Source organism: Hemitrygon akajei, chromosome 5 (genome assembly GCF_048418815.1).
Source record: "Hemitrygon akajei chromosome 5, sHemAka1.3, whole genome shotgun sequence".
Lineage (NCBI taxonomy): Eukaryota > Metazoa > Chordata > Chondrichthyes > Myliobatiformes > Dasyatidae > Hemitrygon > Hemitrygon akajei.
Window position 1 is genome coordinate 47,614,888 of NC_133128.1, and position 19,519 is coordinate 47,634,406.

General features: G+C 40.8%; 3 long non-coding RNA genes across 8 annotated transcripts in view; 2 read left to right on the forward strand and 1 right to left on the reverse strand.

The window, feature by feature from the left end:
* Window positions 1-7,502, forward strand: part of LOC140727754 (uncharacterized) — a 65,352-nt gene extending 57,850 nt beyond the window's left edge. For all 3 annotated transcript variants that reach the window (XR_012098919.1, XR_012098921.1, XR_012098920.1), the window contains exons 2-3: window positions 1,353-1,434; window positions 6,937-7,502. This is a non-coding gene — a long non-coding RNA (uncharacterized lncRNA). The remainder of the gene's footprint in view (window positions 1-1,352; window positions 1,435-6,936) is intronic.
* LOC140727752 (uncharacterized) lies at window positions 1,226-19,393 on the reverse strand. 3 transcript variants are annotated; one of them, XR_012098914.1, is made up of 4 exons: window positions 16,253-19,393; window positions 10,606-10,744; window positions 6,598-6,852; window positions 1,226-1,737 (listed from the first exon to the last, which is right to left on the reverse strand). It is a non-coding gene; the product is annotated as an uncharacterized lncRNA (long non-coding RNA). The 3 variants fall into 3 exon arrangements; XR_012098915.1 differs by lacking the exon at window positions 16,253-19,393 and adding an exon at window positions 10,894-10,988; XR_012098913.1 differs by lacking the exon at window positions 16,253-19,393 and having other exon boundaries at window positions 10,606-10,870.
* LOC140727753 (uncharacterized) overlaps window positions 12,229-19,519 on the forward strand; it is a 55,141-nt gene continuing 47,850 nt past the window's right edge. For both annotated transcript variants that reach the window (XR_012098916.1, XR_012098917.1), the window contains exon 1: window positions 12,229-12,632. This is a non-coding gene — a long non-coding RNA (uncharacterized lncRNA). The remainder of the gene's footprint in view (window positions 12,633-19,519) is intronic.

The window sequence follows — 19,519 nt, forward strand, 5'->3', positions numbered from 1 at the left end:
CTTCTGTTGCTCTTTTGTTGCAATTACATTTATAATGATTGGTCCAGGACAGGTTCTCTGAGATAGTGACACACAGAAATTTAAAGTTACTGATGCTCTCCACTTCTGATCCTCCAGTGATTACTGGCTCATGGACCTCTGGTTTTCCTCTCCTGAAGTCTACACTCAGTTCCTTGGAATTGCTGACATTAAGTGAGAGGTTTTTGTTATGACACCACTCAGCCAAATTTTCAATCTTCCTACTGTATGATGATTCATCACCACCTTTGATACGGCCCACAACAGTGATGCCAATAGCAAACACGAATATGGTGTTGGAGCTGTAGTTAGTCATAGGTGTAAAGTGAGTAGAGCAGGGGCTAAGCATACAGCCCTGGGGTGCACCTGTGCTGATGGAGGTCGTGGAGGAGATCTTTTTGCCTGGGTTTGCAAGTGAAGGAAATCCAGGATCCAATTGCACAAGGGGTTTTTGAGGCCCAGGTCTTATTGTTTACTGATTAGTTTTGAGGGAATAATGGTATTAAATGCTGAGCTGCAGTGATAAAGAACATTTTTGAATATTTTTACTGTCTAGATGTTCCAGGGTGTGTGAAGAGCCATTGAGGTGACATCTGCTATAGACCTATTGATCTCTGAGGACCTAACCTGGTCCCGACATATCAATGCAGTTATAAAGAAGGCAAGACAGTGACTATACTTCATTAGGAGTTTGAAGAGATTTGGTATGTCAACAAGTACACTCAAAAACTTCTATAGATGTACCATGGAGAGCATTCTGACAGGCTGCATCACTGTCTGGTGTGGAGGGGGGTTATTGTGCAGGACCGGAAGAAGCTGCAGAGGGTTGTAAGTTTAGTTGGATCCAGCTTGGGTACTAATCTACGAAGTACCCAGGACATCTTCAGGGAGTGGTGTCTCAGAAAGGCAGCGTCCATTATTAAGGACCTCCAGCACCCAGGGCATGCCCTTTTCTCACTGTTACCATCAGGTAGGAGATACAGAAGCCTGAAGACACACACTCAGCGATTCAGGAACAGCTTCTTCCCCTCTGCCATCTGATTCCTAAATGGGCATTGAACCCGTGAACACTACCTCACTTTTTAAATATATATTATTTCTGTTTTTTGCATGATTTTAATCTATTCAATATCTTTTCAATATCAATCTATTCAATTGATTTACTTATTTATTTGTTATTACTTTATTATATTTTTCTTCTAGATTATGTATTGCATTGAACTGCTGCTGCTAAGTTAACACATTTCATGACACATGTCATATATTATATTATTATAATATATTAATATTATCACACTATTATGATAATAAACCTGATTCTGATTCTGCTTCAGTAGGCAAATCAGAGCGGATCTAAATAATTTCTCAGGCTGGAGTTGATACGTTTCATCACCAAAGCACTTCATCACAGTGGAGGTAAGTGCCACTGGGCAATAGTCATTGAGGGCGGTTACCCTGCTCTTCCTGAGCACCGGTATGATTGAAGCCCACTTGAAGCAGGTATGTACCACACACTGTCGAAGCGAGAGGTCGAAGATATCCGTGAACACACCAGCTAGTTCATCAGTACGGGTCTTCAGTACTCAGCCAGGTACGCCATCTGGACAAGTTGCTTTCCTTGGATTCACCCTCCTGAAGGCAGCCCACACGTTATCTTCATTTACTGACACCACAGGATCATCAGGCGATGTGGGGGGTGGGTGATGGCTCCTCCCTGTTCTGGTGGTCAAAGCAAACATAGAAGGCATTGAGCTCATCTGGAAACAGATCTTACAGAGATTAGTTAAAACCACCAAGAAGATCACCGAGGTCTCCCTGTGCTCTCTTCTTGATATTTACCGGCAGCGTTGCAGACAAAGGACCCCAAGCATTGTTGAATCCCACAATCTCTTTGACCACCTACCATCAGGAAGGAGGTACAGGAGCATTAGGACTAGGACGGCCAGACTGGGTAATAGCTTCTTCCCTCAGGCTGTGAGACTAAAGAATACCCTGCCACCACCGAGGTCTCGTCACTGGGACAGCAAGCTGCTTACTGTTACCTGTGCTGCATGCATTTTGAGTTATATTTTATTAACTTTTTCGTGGTAATATTTTGGTTAATGTCCTGTGTGTGTTATATGTTTTGTGGGTACTACATTGTCCAGAAGAACATTGTTTTGTTTGTATGTGTGTAGTCAGACGTTAATGAACTTGAATGTGAATTTGAAATTAATAGGATTGTGCAATGATATTTTTTTCTCCTGTCTGTCAGTAAAAAGGTTGCAAGGCACAGGATGAGGGGAAGGTTTTGGAAGCCTTTTCACTGGATCTCCCCAGCCTGGTATTTCTGGGAATATACAGCTTGTGCATAAGCAGAGAGGGAATGTTTCCAACTCTCCTACCTCACTGTTTTCCCCCCAGCACACAGATGTATTTCACTTCCCTCATCTCCCCACCTCTTCCCAATTTCCAGTGGGCCAGGTTTCTATCTTTTGCACAATAATAAACGAGTCAGGGAGTTTGGGTGAACAACTATGTCATGCTGATGCTTGTAAATATTGGGACAACTTCACGTGATTTGACATCAGTCCTTAATCATTAGTTAGTAGGACATAGTGGGATTAACTGGCCTGAGAAAACAGCTTTTTGCTTTGTCCTGCTTCAACATAGATCAAATTTGTTGAGATAAGACTGCATAAACAGGCTTTGAATAAATACAGTAGTGATATCTGCTGACATTAAATACTTATGGCAGCTATTAAACAAGGGACTTAACATGTTGAACAATGTTATTAAACAAGGAACTAATTCTTTTATGTAACGAGGTCTCATTTCCTCTCTACTTGAACAAAGGCTGCATGAAATGTGCAACGAAATGGAAAAATAACCAGAATTCTGTTTTAACAAATTTTCGTCTGTTTGTGTAGTGGGATGACATTTTTTAGTTGGATTTTAAGTAGATGCCAAAGGGCATATGCATTTCCAGATTAGTATTTGGAATGAAAACATCAGTAGGATGCTCTTGCAGTATCCTAGACTTTCCTTTCTCTTTGCTTTAAAGCCATACACCTCACCATGTCAGCAGATCAAAAAGTGTTAAGATTAACTTATTTGAAGAACACCATACTAATTGTAGAAAACACATTAAGGCAACTCATTAACCTATTTTTGTTTAAATGGTCAGAAGTATTAATAGGAATATCTTTGGCACTATCGGTTTTCTGTTTTCTGTTTCAAGTCAAGTCAAGTCACTTTTATTGTCATTTCGACCATATGTACAGTACATAGTAAAAATGAGACAATGTTTTTCAGGACCATGGTGTTACAAGACACAGTACAAAAACTAGACTGAACTACACAAAAAAAAACACAGAGAAAGCTACACTAGACTACAGACGGCATAAAGTGCACAAAAACAGTGCAGGTATTACAATAAATAATAAACAAGACAATAGGGCAGTAAGGTGTCAGTCCAGGCTCTGGGTATTGAGGAGTCCGATAGCTTGGGGGAAGAAACTGTTACATAGTCTGGCCGTGAGAGCCCGAATGCTTCGGAGCCTTTTCCCAGACGGCAGGAGGGAGAAGAGATTGTATGAGGGGTGCGTGGGGTCCTTCACCATTCATACTTGGATATTGTGATGGTGGAAAGTGCAAAATTCCTTGAGGATCTTGCCAGCTGAAGAGGAGAATCTTGTGCTTGTTTTAAAAATCACCTCACTTTTTTTTTTAATGTGGTGCGGGCCCCAGTAATTATATTTAGTATTCAGATATCGAGAGGTGATGACAATTGCTCGTGTGCTTTATTGTTCAGACTGAGTTTGTGATAAATTTCCATCCAGCGGCTCCACTTCCTTCTTAAGTGTTAGTGACTGATCCGGTTCTAACATCACATTCTGTATTTCTGGAACGAGCTGGAGAGTGGGATATTGGAAGAGAGAGAGAGTGAAGTATACAGAGATAGAAAGCATCAGAGAGAACGGAATCAGTCCCACACTTCTGCACATGATGTGAATGTTGAAATAGTTTAACTCACTCCATTTGGAGTCATAGAACTAATAGAGTCAAACAACACGGAAACGGGTCCATTGGTCCAATTTGTTCATTCCAACATAAGTGACCAAGCCTGCGTCTGAGGCATGTTCGTCCAATGATTTCTTTTTCGATGTTTTTTTTTAAAACAAAGTAATTTCTTCCACCTCATCACATCCTCTGGCAGCACATTTCAAATCCTACCAGACTCCCTTTAAAGCTTTCCTCTCTCACTTCATAGCTGCGCCCTCTAGTTTTAGAAGTTTCTATCCTGGAGGGAAAAAATGAATATTGGCCTTACGTGTGTCCCTAGTTATTGTGTAAAACTCTACAAAATCCATCCTTCATCCTCATTTGCTCCAGGGAAAACAGGATGAGCATTTACAACCTTCCTTTTCATTCAGGTCCACCAGTACAAGCAACATCCTTGTGAATTCTTTCTGGCTTAATCACAACTTTCCCATAACAAGATAACCAGGACTGCACACGGTACTCCAAGTGAGGCCTAACCAAAATTCTGTAAATCTGTAACATGTTGTCCCAACATTTGTACTCAATGCCTTGGTTGATAAAGACTATATGCCTACTTTATCACCTTGTCTACCTGTGTTGCCACTTCCAGTGAGGAATGTCCTTCTACCCCTATGTTTCTCTGCTCAGCCACACCCTCCAAGGCCAGCTCTGGTTCATCTTCCCAAAATGTTCTTCCCATTTGCCAGTTGGAAAATGGTATCAAGTTGTGGACCTAGAATGATGGATCTCTATCTTGTTCCTTCTTAAGTTTAAACAATGAACTGAAGTATTTTTTCATCTCTGAAGAATTAATGTTACATTTTAAAGAGGTGAACTGCCCCACCCTGTCCAACTCCATGACAGTTGTACAAGAAATTTGAGGGGCCTTTCATGGAATATCAAGTGATGGATCTCCTCTCAGCTGGTTGGATTTTTCTCCGGCCTTATGAAAAACTAAAGGACGCAATTCATTGATTAGGCTAGAATCCCTCTGTTATTAGCCTTTTGACGTAGGAAAAAAATATACAAATCGCTTTCTCTTTCCCCATCAGCTTTTACTGGCAATTTACCATAAGACTTATTGCCATCATTCTTGATGAGGCCCAAGTAAAATTTTGAGGTCAATATTTCTTTCTTTCAGGTAGCTAACCAACTTGAGTCTGACTCACTGGTCGGGCACATCGTGCATAGTTATACACTGCAGAGAAGCTTTCTGAAGATATGTGATCAGTGTATCTATTGAGTCAATCTGCATTTAATGCATGCTTAGTAAAGGAAGTTCTGCTCTTGTACATTTCTATTTTAGATTTGACCCACACAGGACGGAACACTTGCCTTATCTTCTTTAAACATTTAACACTTTAAAGTGTACCATCTGTAGCCTGCCTATTGGTGCACAGTACATGGAACCCTCCCAGAAGGACTGGATGAGGTGCTGTTACAGCATCAAAAGAATTAGATATTATTGCACAAGTTGTCTGTGCACTTGAAGTTCCATCATTTTCCTTTCCCAGCACGATATGCCTGTGGATTATTGGAAATAGTTATAGGCAGTTGTCAAGGTAATTATTTCTGTGTTCTTGCTTTTGCGCTTGTCTACCTTTCCTGTGGTAAACACCCAGAAGGTGGCATTGTAATCTGCTATGTAAAGAGATGATCCAAACCTATTGAAAACATCACTGTAGGCTTTTGTTACAGGGAACTACAGCTAATTATAGGGAAGATAAAGTTCATGAGTAATCCAAAATCTAGTCAGCATGATTCATCCAAAAAATGTACCTAGTTATAGCGGGGTGTTTGCCTGAGAAGATGTACACTGGGAGGGAACAGGAAGCTAATTATTGACAGCACATCACCAACAAACCCGGTGCTAGGCAGCCGTTGATCCCAGGGGATCATGGGTTGGTGCCTCTGGTGGACTGTATCCTCTCCAGGGTGAAAGCCTGGGTGGGGAGATTTGGAGAACTGGCTGTTGCCGTGCAGCGGGTTCCCCCTCTCCATCACTGATGTAGTCCAAGGGAAGGGCAAGTGCTGATACAGCTCAGCATCAGTGTCATCACAGGGGTTGTCAGAGTGAAGCTGTAAACAACATCAAACTGCCTTCGGGACCCTGGCTCCAGATTTCTTCCTTGGGTTTTACTCCCGAAGCCTTTCCCATGGGTGGGTATGGCCGCAAGGCAGCGGAGCTTTTCCTTCTCCTAGGTGGGCTGCCCTCCAAGACTGACGAGTCCCACCCGCCTGAAACAACTGGCTTTGAGGTACCAGTGGTCTGCCTTTTCCCCTTCTCTTGTCAGTAGAAACAGTTCCACCGGGCCTAGTAGCTGAGCCACACATGAAGGCCAAGAGTTGGATTTGGTTGTCAGAGGCTGATAGAGTCGCACTCCATTTGGAGCACTTTATAGGTAGTGGGAGCTTATCCCCACTATCACCCCAGCTATGACAGCCTTAGGAACCAACAAACCCAATGCCCGTATAACATACACTTACACGTAGAAGTGTGCAGATGGTAACTAAACAGTGGGGACTCATTTCCTTCCTCAGATTGAGCGAACTTACCTTTGAGGTCGAATATTGTGGATTCAAGTTTCCTTCCAGAAGCCTGAGTTGAGACCAGTGTAGAACTTCCCACCGGAGTTTCTATGTTCTCCCCATGACCACGTGGGTTTCCTCTAGGTGCTCTGGTTTCCTCCCACAGTCCAAAGACATATCGGTTGGAGGTGAATTGGTCATTGTGAATTGTCCTGTGATTAGGCTGGGACAATTGTTGGGTTGTTGTGCGGCACAGCTCAAAGGGCTTACTCCGTGCAAAATCTGAAGAAAAAGAGATAAACTGCACTTGAGGTAACGCTGTCCTGCAGATAAGATGTTAAGCTGAGCCCCTTTCTATTTTCTCAGGTGGAACTGGAAGATTCCAGGGCACAATTTTGAAGAAGAGATGGAAACCCAACTCCAATGTTCTGACTGACATTTATTAGAAATCAGATTTAATATCACCGGCATATGTCATGAAATTTGTTAACATTACAGCAGCATGACAAAATAAATATAGAGAAAAAAGCTGAGTTACATTAAGAATATATATGTCTATTAAATAGCTAAGTTAAAATAAGCTATGCAAAATAACAGAAATAAAAAAAAGTAGTGAGGTAATGGTAACACACACAAAATGCTGGTGGAACACAGCAGGCCAGGCAGCATCTATAAGGAGAAGCACTGTCGACGTTTCGGGCCGAGACCCTTCGTCAGGACAGTGAGGTAGTGTTGATGGGTTCAATGTCCATTTAGGAATCGTTTGGCAGAGGGGAAGAAGCTGTTTTTGAGTTGCTGAGTGTGCTTCAGGTTTCTGTACCTCCTTTCCGACAGTAACAGAATGCCGACATTTATCCCCTCAATTTCCCAATTACTGTCATGTTTGAACTTGCTAAGTTTATATTAACAGCTGAGTGTCCCACATTGCAACAGTGCACATACATTTCAAAAATGTATTCATAGCCCAAGGCTGTGGAAGGTGCTGTATATAGTAAATGATATTCTATTTTACCTTAGAACAAAAGTTAGTCAACCATTCCTTCAAAATAAAGATATTCCTTTAAATAAAAATAACAGCCACATTTTGCAGTGGATATGGCACACATCTCGCCAACATTAGGCAGTGCCCCTTATCATATACTTCACTGCACTATTACAAAGACTTCTGATCCAGGATGTGGACACAAAGCACTGCTGCTCAAGCATAACTACAAAAGAGTTTGCCCAGTTACAATGTTCTGCTGTCATATCTGAGTGACATTACATGAATGGCAGAAAAGAGAAAATTTTCCACTCTAAAACTGAAGGCATGCATTATAGCGAAGGTTAAATAAAGGGCAAAATTACACTGCTTCTACAAAGTATCCTTCATCCCAGCTCAGAAACCAACTCACGTTATTGATTTGTTTCCATACAAGTTTAGGGTGAGTGTATATGTTGACAGGTGTTTGTTTACTCATTCAGGGAGAGTGAAGGTCATTGGGAAGGGGAACAATTTGTTAGTCCTTGACTGCATGCGAAGGCACTGGAAAGCTGTCTCTATGAACCATTGAATTGTTTATTTTACAAACATTTTATTTACAAATGTTTACCATCTTGCCATTGATTGGAGTACATCTTAGATCTCTGAACCAATATCATGCCTACCCTGGCCATGGGATACACTACCAACATTCCTATCAAACAGACTTTTCATAGTTATAAAACTTTGCTAATGAAGCATTTTCCAGTATTGTTCCTCTTCCCTAAATCGGGAAATGGCTGTACTGTATTCCCATATGATCACAAATTCCTTTGTAGCAATGTTTTCTGATGACTATTTATCATAGTGAACTTAACTGGCTAATTTTGACGGACTGTTCAACTGAAGAAAGCAGCTTAGTAAAAGGATGATTTGTGTTTATATAAAGTAGATGAACAAGGTTCAAACTAGAAACTCTTGGAGGACCGTCCAGAGATGGGTGATATGGGTAGAACTTAGATGAAAGAAGGGGAGGGTCACTCTAGTGGGTCTGTATTATAGACTCTTCCCCCCACCCCCCCCTATGGTTAGTGGGAACTCGAGGGCAGGTGTGTAGGGAAATTGCTCATTGTAGCAGGAATAATAGGGCTGTATTAGTGGGAGATGTTAATTTCCCTGGTATTGATTGGCTCAGGTGTTTGGGTAATGATGAAAAAGGAGAGGACAGGTCTACAGGTTAGTGCGGGGCTAAGTTTGAAGGAATTAGACAGGATCTAGCTGAGGTCAATTGGGTGAGCCTGTTTGAATGAATGGTGTGGAGGCTTTTAAGAGTGTGAGATCAAATGTCCAGGGGCAGCATTACCTTTTAGGGTGAAGAGTAAACCTGGCAAGTTAATGGAACCTTGGCTGACAAGGGATATTGAGTCTCTGGTCAAGAAAAAGAAGGAAGCATACATTGGGATAGCTTGGGTTCGAACAAATCCCTTTGATTATAACAAGATTAGGAATGTTCTTAAGAGGAAAATCAGGAGGGTAAAGAGAGGGTATGAAATGGATCTGGCAGGTAAATAAAAGAAATATCTCAAGATGTTATTACTATATTAGTAGAAGGGTGCTAGGGAGAGTGTAGGTATATTTAGAGATGAGCAAGGCTGCCTATGTCTTAAGCTGCAGGAGATGGGTGGGATTTTTGATGGATATTTCTCTTCAGTGTTTACTGAAGGTAAAATCATGGTTGCTCGAGAGATAAAGGAAATATGTGGAGATGTTTTGGAGGGTATTCCTCTTACCAGGCAGGAGATATTTGCAGTCTTACAGCACCTTGAGGTGAACAAATCCCCAGTGCATCCTTGGATGTTGTGAGAGGCTAGAGAGGAAATTGTGGATGTTCTTGCGGAGGCACTTGCTTCATCGTTCGCCACTGGTGTTGTTCCCTTGTTTAAGAGGGTAGCAAGAACAAGCCAGGAATCTACAGGCTAGTCACCCTGACAACAGCGTTGCAGACGTTAATGGAAGGAATTCCGGGTGACAGGATTTACCCTCATTTGGATGAACAGGGTCTGATTAGGGGCATTCAGCATGACTTTGTGCATGGGAATGATGAGGGTAGGGCTGTGGATTTTACTGTCTGACTTCAGCAAGGTCTTTGATGAGGTTCTGCGAGGTAGACTGGTCTGGAAGATTAGGTCCCATGGACTACAGGAAAAGAACATAAGAAGATAAGAAATTGGAGCAGGAGCAGGCCATCTGGCCCGCCAAGCCTGCTCTGCCATTCAATAAGATCATGGCTGATCTGAAAGCTCCAAGAAGAATTAGTTGGTAGATTCAAAATTGGCTGAGCCATAGGAGGTTGTTCGTCAGAATGGAGGCTGGTAACTGGTGTGGCATATATACGAGAGTTGCTACCTCAGCTCCAGTAATCGGCATTTAACTCTTCCTCACAGTGCTGTCTGCATGTTCTCAGGTATGCGTTCTTCAGTTAACTGGCCATAGTAAATTGCTCTGAGTGTGTAGGTGAGCAGTAGAGTGTGGGTATATTTGATGGGAAAGAGTAGGCATTGAGAAAAAAGAATTAATTTAGAATTGGTGTTATAGTGGATGCTGATTGTCACTGTGGACTGGGTGAGCCAACAGGTGTACTTCTGTATTATATGACTAGGACTCTGACACACTGTCGTTACAAACTGGTTAAATGGTGGAGCAGGTTGAAGGAGCTGAATTGCCTATACATTTCTTATTTCTTATGCCTTCACTGGCAACATTTTTCTTGTAATTGGATAAATACAACAATAGCTTTAAAAAAACAAGATAAAATAATAAGCTCCAAATTGGGGATCCTGGTCCAATTCTGCAGCAGACCAACTATAAAGATTGATGTGGGTGCTTAGTAGTGCAGCTGATTAGCCCAGCTTCATGAGTCTACGGCACCAAGTTCTGCCAATTTTTGTAAACATACTTTGCCTTAAAACTTATAAAAATATAAAATTACAGTGAGGTTCTTAAAAGCTGCTTAAAAAAAAACATAAGAGTATTTCATTCAAAGACCAGTTAAGGTTACCAGTAATTATACATACCTCACATTGTGATTCAAGTATTAAGAGCAGTATTTTCCTGTTCAGTGGTTTAAGAATAGTTGTTCAGATTTGGTTTTGACAAGATCAGTTGTGCATGGTTTGGTCATGGGAGATCGTGTTACAATCATATAAACTTTCCCTAAAATTTCAACAATGTAGTGGTTATTGTATATTCAATAGCGTGGAGATTTTTAATTCAAATCCCACTATGTAAAAAATGAATTAACACATTCAATACATTTGGAAATTTAGGAGTTACTATCTGAATAAATGTTCTTGAAAACTAACCTGTAATAGTTCATTAAGGATTTCCAAGGAAAATAATCTGCCACTAGACTTAATGTTTGCTGAATAACAGTTGTGCAAACAAGAGCTATGTAGTCACCTAGGGACCAGCAATAAAAATCAATTTTCTAATACCCTAAGAAAAAGACAATCAAAACATTGATCTGTGTCAGAAAACCAAAACTGTAATAAAGCAGAAATAATTACTTCCACCCAGCACAGTTGTTACTAGAGAGTTAACAGCTCTTACAATTACTCATCGGTAGAAATGTAAGATGTAGAAATTTGGTTCCGCACATATTTATCAGCTGTTAAAGAAGTGGGTCTGACATCCAACATGATGGGCAAAGCTAGTGTTCTCAAACCCTGGTGGAATTGGACTCTCACTCGGAGAAAGGCAAAAAAGGTTTTGATAATACAAAGATAATCCAGACTCTTAAAATATTTGCATGTTTAATCAAGGGTTCCAGAGTCATCTTGTAGCAACCGGCTGCTCGAAATGTAGGTTAACTGATAAACCAAAATTCACATTTCCTGGCCGTCTGTGACTTTAATTTTGTCTGTTGTTGTTGCATGACTCAGCGTAGCTCCACTAATAATTGGACTGTTTGACAGTGTCCATGACAATGCTGGCCATTTGACTGGGAACCCATCACCGTGAAGATTCCCTCCCTGTTTCACTGGCAAAGTGACTGTATCATGAAGATGAAGTACAACACATCACCAAGAGTCCCTCCCCATCTCTGGAAACAACCTTAGAAATCCCCGTCTACCAGCAAAGTCCAGCATAGTTAGGGATGAGCATTGAACGTTACACTAGCTAGCAATTTTGCGTTCATCTATGAATTTGCTTTGACAGTTCTTTCTAGGCAGTTCTCTGGGTTTTGAAGTAGCTGTGGAGTGTTACGAGGGATCTGAAGACTCTGCCATAGGTGGAGCTGGAGGGGACAGGTAGGTAGTTTGAGATGAGTGCTACTTCTGCTGTTTGCGTTTGGCCTCTGAGCACTTCATTGTAAATCTTGAGGCGCTCATTTCCTTCCTTGGTCTTCATCCTTCATTTTATGCAATTATGTGCAGGAAATTCCACACTGGTGAGAAAATTACATGTTTAACAAGGAATTCTGATGATGACTTTGAAGCATTTTCTCTGTCTTTCTCTTGCACTTGCAGAGCTCAGCAAATCTTGTATTGGATGATGGGATTTATCCAACCAACACATACAAAATGCTGGAGGAACTTATCACCTACCTGCCCGTCACCTCCCTTTTGTGCTTCTCCCTTTTCTTCAATCTTCTTCTACCCTCTCCTATCAGATTTCCCCTTCTCTATTCCTTTACTTAGTTCACCAGTCAACTTCCCAGCTCTTTACTTCATCCCACCCCCTCTCCTGGTTTCACCTATCACCTACCACCTTGTACTTCTTCCTCCCCTTCCCTCCACTTTCTTGCTCTAAATTCTCATCCTCTTTACTAGTCCTGATGAAAGGTCTAGTCCAAAACGTCGACCGTTTACTCTTTTCCATAGATGCTGCCTGAGTTCCTCCAGCAAAGAAAATGCTATGACTCTGCAAATTGTCCCCAATCTATTAGGATATGAGCGGCGTCAGCATCCTCTCCAAGGCCAACATTACCAAAGTCAAGAAGTCTAATGACTCTCAACCAACTCTGGTGGATTTCCAGATTTTCTCGTCTTTGTAGAGGCTGCCTTGAGCTCTTGAACAAGTCACCAAAGTGCGCAGAGAGGTAAGTGTCATTAATAGACCATGAGCTTAGTGTCAGACTTGAGACGTTGGTCTTTGACACTCGTTTTTATAAATTGTGGGGCTTTGCCAGTACACTGGAGACTGTAGTGAATTTCAACGTTCATACAGTACTGTGCAAAAGTCTTAAGCACATATATATAGTCCTTTGCACAGTACTGTATTTGTCAACATGGAGTTTATAAATCTGGCAGGAACAAAAGATGTTGGGAATGGTAAGGGTGAAGTGCCATGGGAGGGGTGTGGGACAGGTGGCAGAGAAGGGGTGGCAGGGGCAGGGGTAGCGTGGTGCAGACTCACCCAGCCCTGAGATACTAAGCAAGGCTACTTGATTCTAAACGATTGGTTTATTGATCATTACAGAATGTCCCTTCGGTGCTTCTCGCTCCCTCCCCTCTCCTTCCCCTTTCACCTCTCCCTGCCTATTTCCCACTTCAAGCAACAATAGAGACTCAGATCAGAATCAAGTTCATCATCATTTACACAGCCATGAAATTTGTATATATACACACACATCACCTGCAGATTGTGCATCTTGGTTCAGGTGTTGAGGTGCTAACAGGAAAACAATGAACTTGTGCCAACATGTGCACTAACAATGTCGATTTAAGCACAGTTTTGGGTCCAATATTGACGTCAATTACAAAACACTAGACCACCCTATGCCTTGAGCACTGTGTTGCTATTGAGTGATCAGTAGGAAATGTGTCACGTTTGGCATTTCCCCATTTACAAGATGGATTAGTATGTCCCCATTTGTGGTTGGAATAATTATGTGATTGTCCTCACTTCATTTATAATTCTGGTTTCTACCTAGATTTGGAGTCCCAGCATGGGGTGGTCCAGAAAATTGATGTACTTTTTCAACTTTCTCTGAACAACACAATCTACCTCACTCCACTCACTAGTTGTCCTGTAGCAATCTTCAAAGTCTAAGCATTGACTCTATCTATTGACTGATTTGAATTTCTTTGACTAAGATTTGATTGAGATTATCACATTGTGACAGAGGCTTGAACTCTATAAATATAATAAGTAATGAGTTTGTAGTTAACACTCAAAACAGAGGACTAAACTTAACATGCATAGCTACAAGGGGTGATTGATAAGTTTGTGGCCTAAGGTAGAAGGAGTCAATTTTAGAAAACCTAGCACATTTATTTTTCCTACATTTACACACTTAGTCCAGTGGTCGTGGAGCACACGGATCCCTTCTTTGTAGAAGTCTGTGTCTTGGTCCTCCAGTAGTGGTCCACAGCAGGGGTGATTGATAAGTTTGTGGCCTAAGGTAGAAGGAGGTGAGTTATTAACTTCAAACTTTCTGCATTTTCACTCAAAGAGTTGAACTGCACGTGCACATAACGAGAGCTACCGGTATATAACTCAAGACGTTTTGTGTTTCTATGTGTGTGTGAATATTTGCGTTTGTGTGTATATTAGTATTTATGTGTATATTTGTTCTTCTGTGTGTATATTTGTGTAGTTTTATGTGTATCTGTGTTTGAGTGTATATATGAAGGGTGATTGATAAGTTCGTAGCCTGAGGTAGAAGGAGATGAGTTATACAGCTCTCGTTACATGCACGCGCAGTTCAACTCTTTGAGTGATAATGCAGAAAGTTTGAAGTTAATAACTCATCTCCTTCTACCTTAGGCCACAAACTTATCAATCACCCTGCTGTGGACCACTTCTACAAAGAAGGGATCTGTATGCTCCACGACCGCTGGACTAAGTGTGTACATGTAGGAGGGGACCATGTTGAAAAATAAATGTGCTAGGTTTTCTAAAATTGACTCCTTCTACCTTAGGCCACAGACTTATCAATCACCCCTTGTATTAAGCAACAAGATTAACAGAAAATTTGGCAGTTAACCTTGAAATTCAGCAACATTAAGCTGTCAATTATATTCAAAGTACTCTGGAGGTCAGACTACCTGTAAAGGGAGAAAGAGAGTTTAATATTTTATATCAAAAAGCCTTCTGATGAAAAGTTACAGACTTGAAATGATAACTATTCTTTTCTCTCTCACTCCAACCTCCCCAGTGCTAAATGATGCTGTGAGTACTTAGAAAAAGTGATTTATGCAAAGAATCCCACACCTTATAACTTTTTGATTTAGAATCATATTTAAATTCTGTTTATTTCTAGTTTTTATTGTTGGCCTACCCCGAGAGATCTTTCTTCCTGGAGAGAACAGGGTCTGTTGTATTTGGGAGCTGATTTGGGAGTTATAGTAATATAGCACAGAAAACCGGTCCCTTGACTCAACTGTCCTGAGGTAGGAAATATGTTCCAGATGCTGGGAGAGTCCAGTACCAGAGGGCATGGTTTGAGAATAAGGGGTAGGTCATTTAGGACAGATTTAAGGAAAAACTTCTTCTCCCAGAGAGTTGTGGGGGTCTGGAATGCACTGCCTCGGAAGGCAGTGGAGGCCAGTTCTCTGGATGCTTTCAAGAAGGAGCTAGATAGGTATCTTATGGATAGGGGAATCAAGGGATATGGGGACAAGGCAGGAACCGGGTATTGATAGTAGATGATCAGCCATGATCTCAGAATGGCGGTGCAGGCTCGAAGGGCCGAATGGTCTACTTCTGCACCTATTGTCTATTGTCCTTGCTGACCAAGGTGCCCATTGATGTTAGATCCCACTTGGCTGCATATGGCCCATATCCTTCTGAACCTTTCCTGTCCATGTACCTGTCCCTCTGTCTTTTAACAGTTGTTCTCGTACCTGCCTCAACCATTTTTTCCCATGCATGTACCACCCATTGTGTATATACAGAACATAAAAATGTTGTCACCTAAGTTCCTCTGACAATTTCCCCTTCTTTCCTTAATCCTATGCCCTCTGGTTCTTGATTCCCCTACCCTGGGAAAAATACTTAATGTGGGCCAAAGGGCCTGTATTGTGCTGGAGGTATGCTAACGTCCATGTCTAACTTTCAGATCTGTGCCCTCAAGATTTTATGCATCTCAATAGGATCACTCTTTCCACTGTCAACTCATTTGTTTGAGTCTTCGCAATCTTATCTAACATATTTCTGAATGGGGAAACCTTTCAAGATGCATCTCATCACATTAAAAACAATATGTAAATGTTACTCATTGAATGAAGGCATAGCATTGGGCTCCAAATGTCCAACAAGTGTGGGAGGTGAATGGGATATGATTAAATGAACCTATTTTCACCTTTCAAGTGGAGAGCATCAATTTTTTTCAAGATAAATATCAATTTTATAATAGCAACTTAATTACATTTAACCAATATATTCATTTCTGTAAACAAAATACAATTTATATCCTAAGAAAAACAATTTGGGACTTCAACCAGTCTGTCAATATAAACTACTTAATTCAGGGGATGTAAATGAATGGTAAATTCCTGTCTACTGCAAAGAATCAGTTATATTTTCTTGACTTCCTTTTCAATGGTCTGAAATAGTTGGAAATCTCCTCCCTCTGCAGGCAATGAAATCTAATGGAAACGGCAGTCAGCAAATCAACTGAAAACCTGTCAGATTAGCAAATTTTGTAGCCTTAGCTCTACCTATAATGGGAATATTGAGCAATGCTAGTCTCTTGGTTCTTGGTCCGTTACTTACTAAAATAGGATCTTATGCCACCCACTTGTGGCTTTTTGCCTCAGCAATTTTCTCCTATCCTCATGTAGCTTTAAAAAGCTGCGGATGCACTTTTCCCGTGTCATTAAAACTGCAAACTGCCACGTGACGTCAGCTAAGTGAGAATGAGAACATTGCAATTATAGTTCCATTCTGAGAAGAACAATGCAAACATATTTTTGAGTCAATTATTCTCTTATGTCTCCTCATAGGCCCATTGAAAGTAATTTAACGGTTGCATGATCCCACCCACGCTCTTGCCAGGCGATCTCTCCGCTTCTTGCCCTCTTCACAGCAGGACCACTTCCATCTGTATTCCATAACCCCGATGGATAAGCACAGTGTGCTTTCAATTAGCGCAGGATCTAAACACATACTTGTGCTGTTTTCAGCATCAACTCAGCTCTTGAACTAAAAACAGAAAATATTGGAAACACCCTGCGAGTCAGGCAGCATCTGTGGAGAGAGAAATACTGTAGTTAATGCTTTAGGCTGATGAACTTTTAGTTTTCATGCAAGGAGATCAATCTAGATTATCAAATGTTTCTCTAGACATGATACTTGACTTCCTGAGTAGTTTCAGCATTTTCAATTTCTGCTTTCTAAGGTAATGAAAGTTTGTGGCTTCACCTGCAAGTTCTATTGATTGCTGTCAGATACTGGTTGCCAAAGTTAGTGTTAAAATTTGTAAATAGTTGTAACATCGCCGGTCATTGTCTATTGACAAGTCTTCCTTACTCTTCGCAGGTCCTTTACTCTCCTCCACTTTGTCTGCCCATTTATACATTTTGTCCAACTCATGTTGTAAATTTAGAGTTGTCTCTGCCCACATCCCCCCACAACTATTCCCAGTTCCTCCGCTTGCCCTTCACTCACAGTCTTTGACATACGCAACCCAAGAAGGATTATGGCTCTGAAGCTAGAACTTCGGTAGAAACTAGTGCAGTTGTGGCTCAAAGACTGAGCTCTGAAGATTAAAATTAGTACCTCCCCACATTGATGTAATATGCTGAAAAGAACTTCTTTTATAACTCCGAAGAAATTTATTGCCAACTGGTCAAGTTTTTATCCATGGCTTTGAGCCTTCTGTGCAGACATTTGTCAAAAGCATATTTACAAGTCAAAGTACAGAATGTGATAGAGTTCCACAGTTCAGTCGAGTTACTACTTTATCACCAAGGCGTGTACATGGAGTCGAAAAGCCTTTCCTACCATCCACATCACCCTGCTTCCAAATGATCAATTAGATAGGATGCATAAAAAAAAATTGTGGAGTGGCATTTGTTTTGCACAATTTTCTTGCCTCTTGCTTGCCTCTTTCAAAACCTGAGCAGATGGCCCTGCTTCTCCAAAGAGCAGTGTCATATGCCTTCCTGAACCCGTTTTTGCTGTGTGTACGATGTTGAAACTGCATAATTCCCCATTTACTGTGGATAATCAGTTCATTGACAACAATACCGTGGCCAATAGGTTTGATGTTGCTTGCTATCTATTTTTAAGCCTTTTCCACAAACTACATTTATTTGATATCAACTTATCATATTTCCTGATTCACTCTTCCCACCATTGAATAATTGCCAGTAACCCTATGGGCTTACGAGATGTTGTATCCTTTTTAAATCTCCAGTGTATTCCACTGCATTTTCAAAACTTATAAACGTGGCAAAAATATTGCTCTGATGTATTTCAGAGCCTTCTTCTAATTGGTTGTCTTATAGGCACTTTGTATTGATTGCTTGTAAAGTGGTCTGATTTAAGAGAGCTGGAGGTTATGCTATCAAAAGTAACAACTGAGGTTCATGGATGTGGACAAAATAACCTGACAGACTGCCGCCTCTGGAATGCTTGTCCTCAGCAGCACCGTGAGGGAAAAAACAACTAGAGAATAATAGGATTGGCAGATATTTAGTCCTGTCTCCTACGCTATATATATCTGTCTGAAGCATCCTGTAATCTGACAATTTTTACATTCCCATAAATTAGGAAGGATTTGCTAGAAACACAACCTACGCCTGTCTATATCCTGGCTTAAAGCACCACCTACTGGAAAATGGAGCAAAACAGTTTGTTGTGAAGGAAAGTAGTTTCTACAAGATAATTAACTTCTACTAAAGTTAGTTTCTATAACCAATACTTTCAATACTTCATCTTTTAGGGAAGGCTTTAAATTTTTTTTTTCTTTGACAGGAGTGCTTTAACTGTCTAGAAAGTTCTGGGTGAGTGAGTAGTATACACGAGAGCAGTGGGAGATCTGGCTGAATTTTAAATAAGGACCACTTAAATCTCATTTCTCTTTGACATGTTTGGGCCCCAAATTCTCATCCCACTATCTTTTCTAGCCAGGAAACTGTTATCAGACATCTGTCTATCTGTGTCGTAAAGTGAGGACACAGTAGGTTTAAGGCAGGCAGTTTGTTTTTCTACAGATTAAAACATAGCAGAATGAAAAAGGAATTAATAAATTGCGGTTTCATCTCTGCTTGGACTTGGGTTTTGTTACACAACATTCATTTCTTTAATACTGCACATGCACCTTTAAGAGTCCATTATATTTTTCCATTCCCCTGCTCCTCTCTTTCACATTCATACCTTGCACACTGTTCACAGGCATGAACCGCAGTAAATTAAGAGTTAACTGCAGTATCAAGATTTTTGTACATACTTCAGTCAGGTTCTGTGCTTTGTTTAGTGAGCTAAAAAGCTGTGCTACTGGAAGCTACAGCGTGCTTGCATCTATAAGCATATGATATGCATCAATCTTAATAGCTCATCTTCATCACTGACAAAGAAAATAAGCCAGTGAAATGTGTCCTGTTGTGGGATATCGAACCAACGATATCACAAGTCCAGTCATGTTTCATTGCTGATGCAAATTCTGAAAGCATATATTCCCATGTTATTAAGTTTGATGAACTTAATTAACCATAGTTTAGATAGGAGATTAAAATGGACCATGGATACAAAATGTAGTATAAATTTATAAAAGCCATTTAGTTTAATTTTGGTTTATTTTAAGAGGGCCACTTTTGTTACGTCTTTGGAGCTCAAAATAGGTGAGGTTTGAAAGACTTCTGCATGCTTGTCTGTTACAGCTGAGAACATCTTTAGAATGTGCAGCCAGCGATAATAGATGCGGCACAAAGGCAGTTGACAAGTTGCTTCATGTTTCAATGTTCTTTTCCAACTTTTACAATATGCACTAAATTTTCCCACGGTAGTACGTCAGCTACAACAGAAAAGAATGTGGCG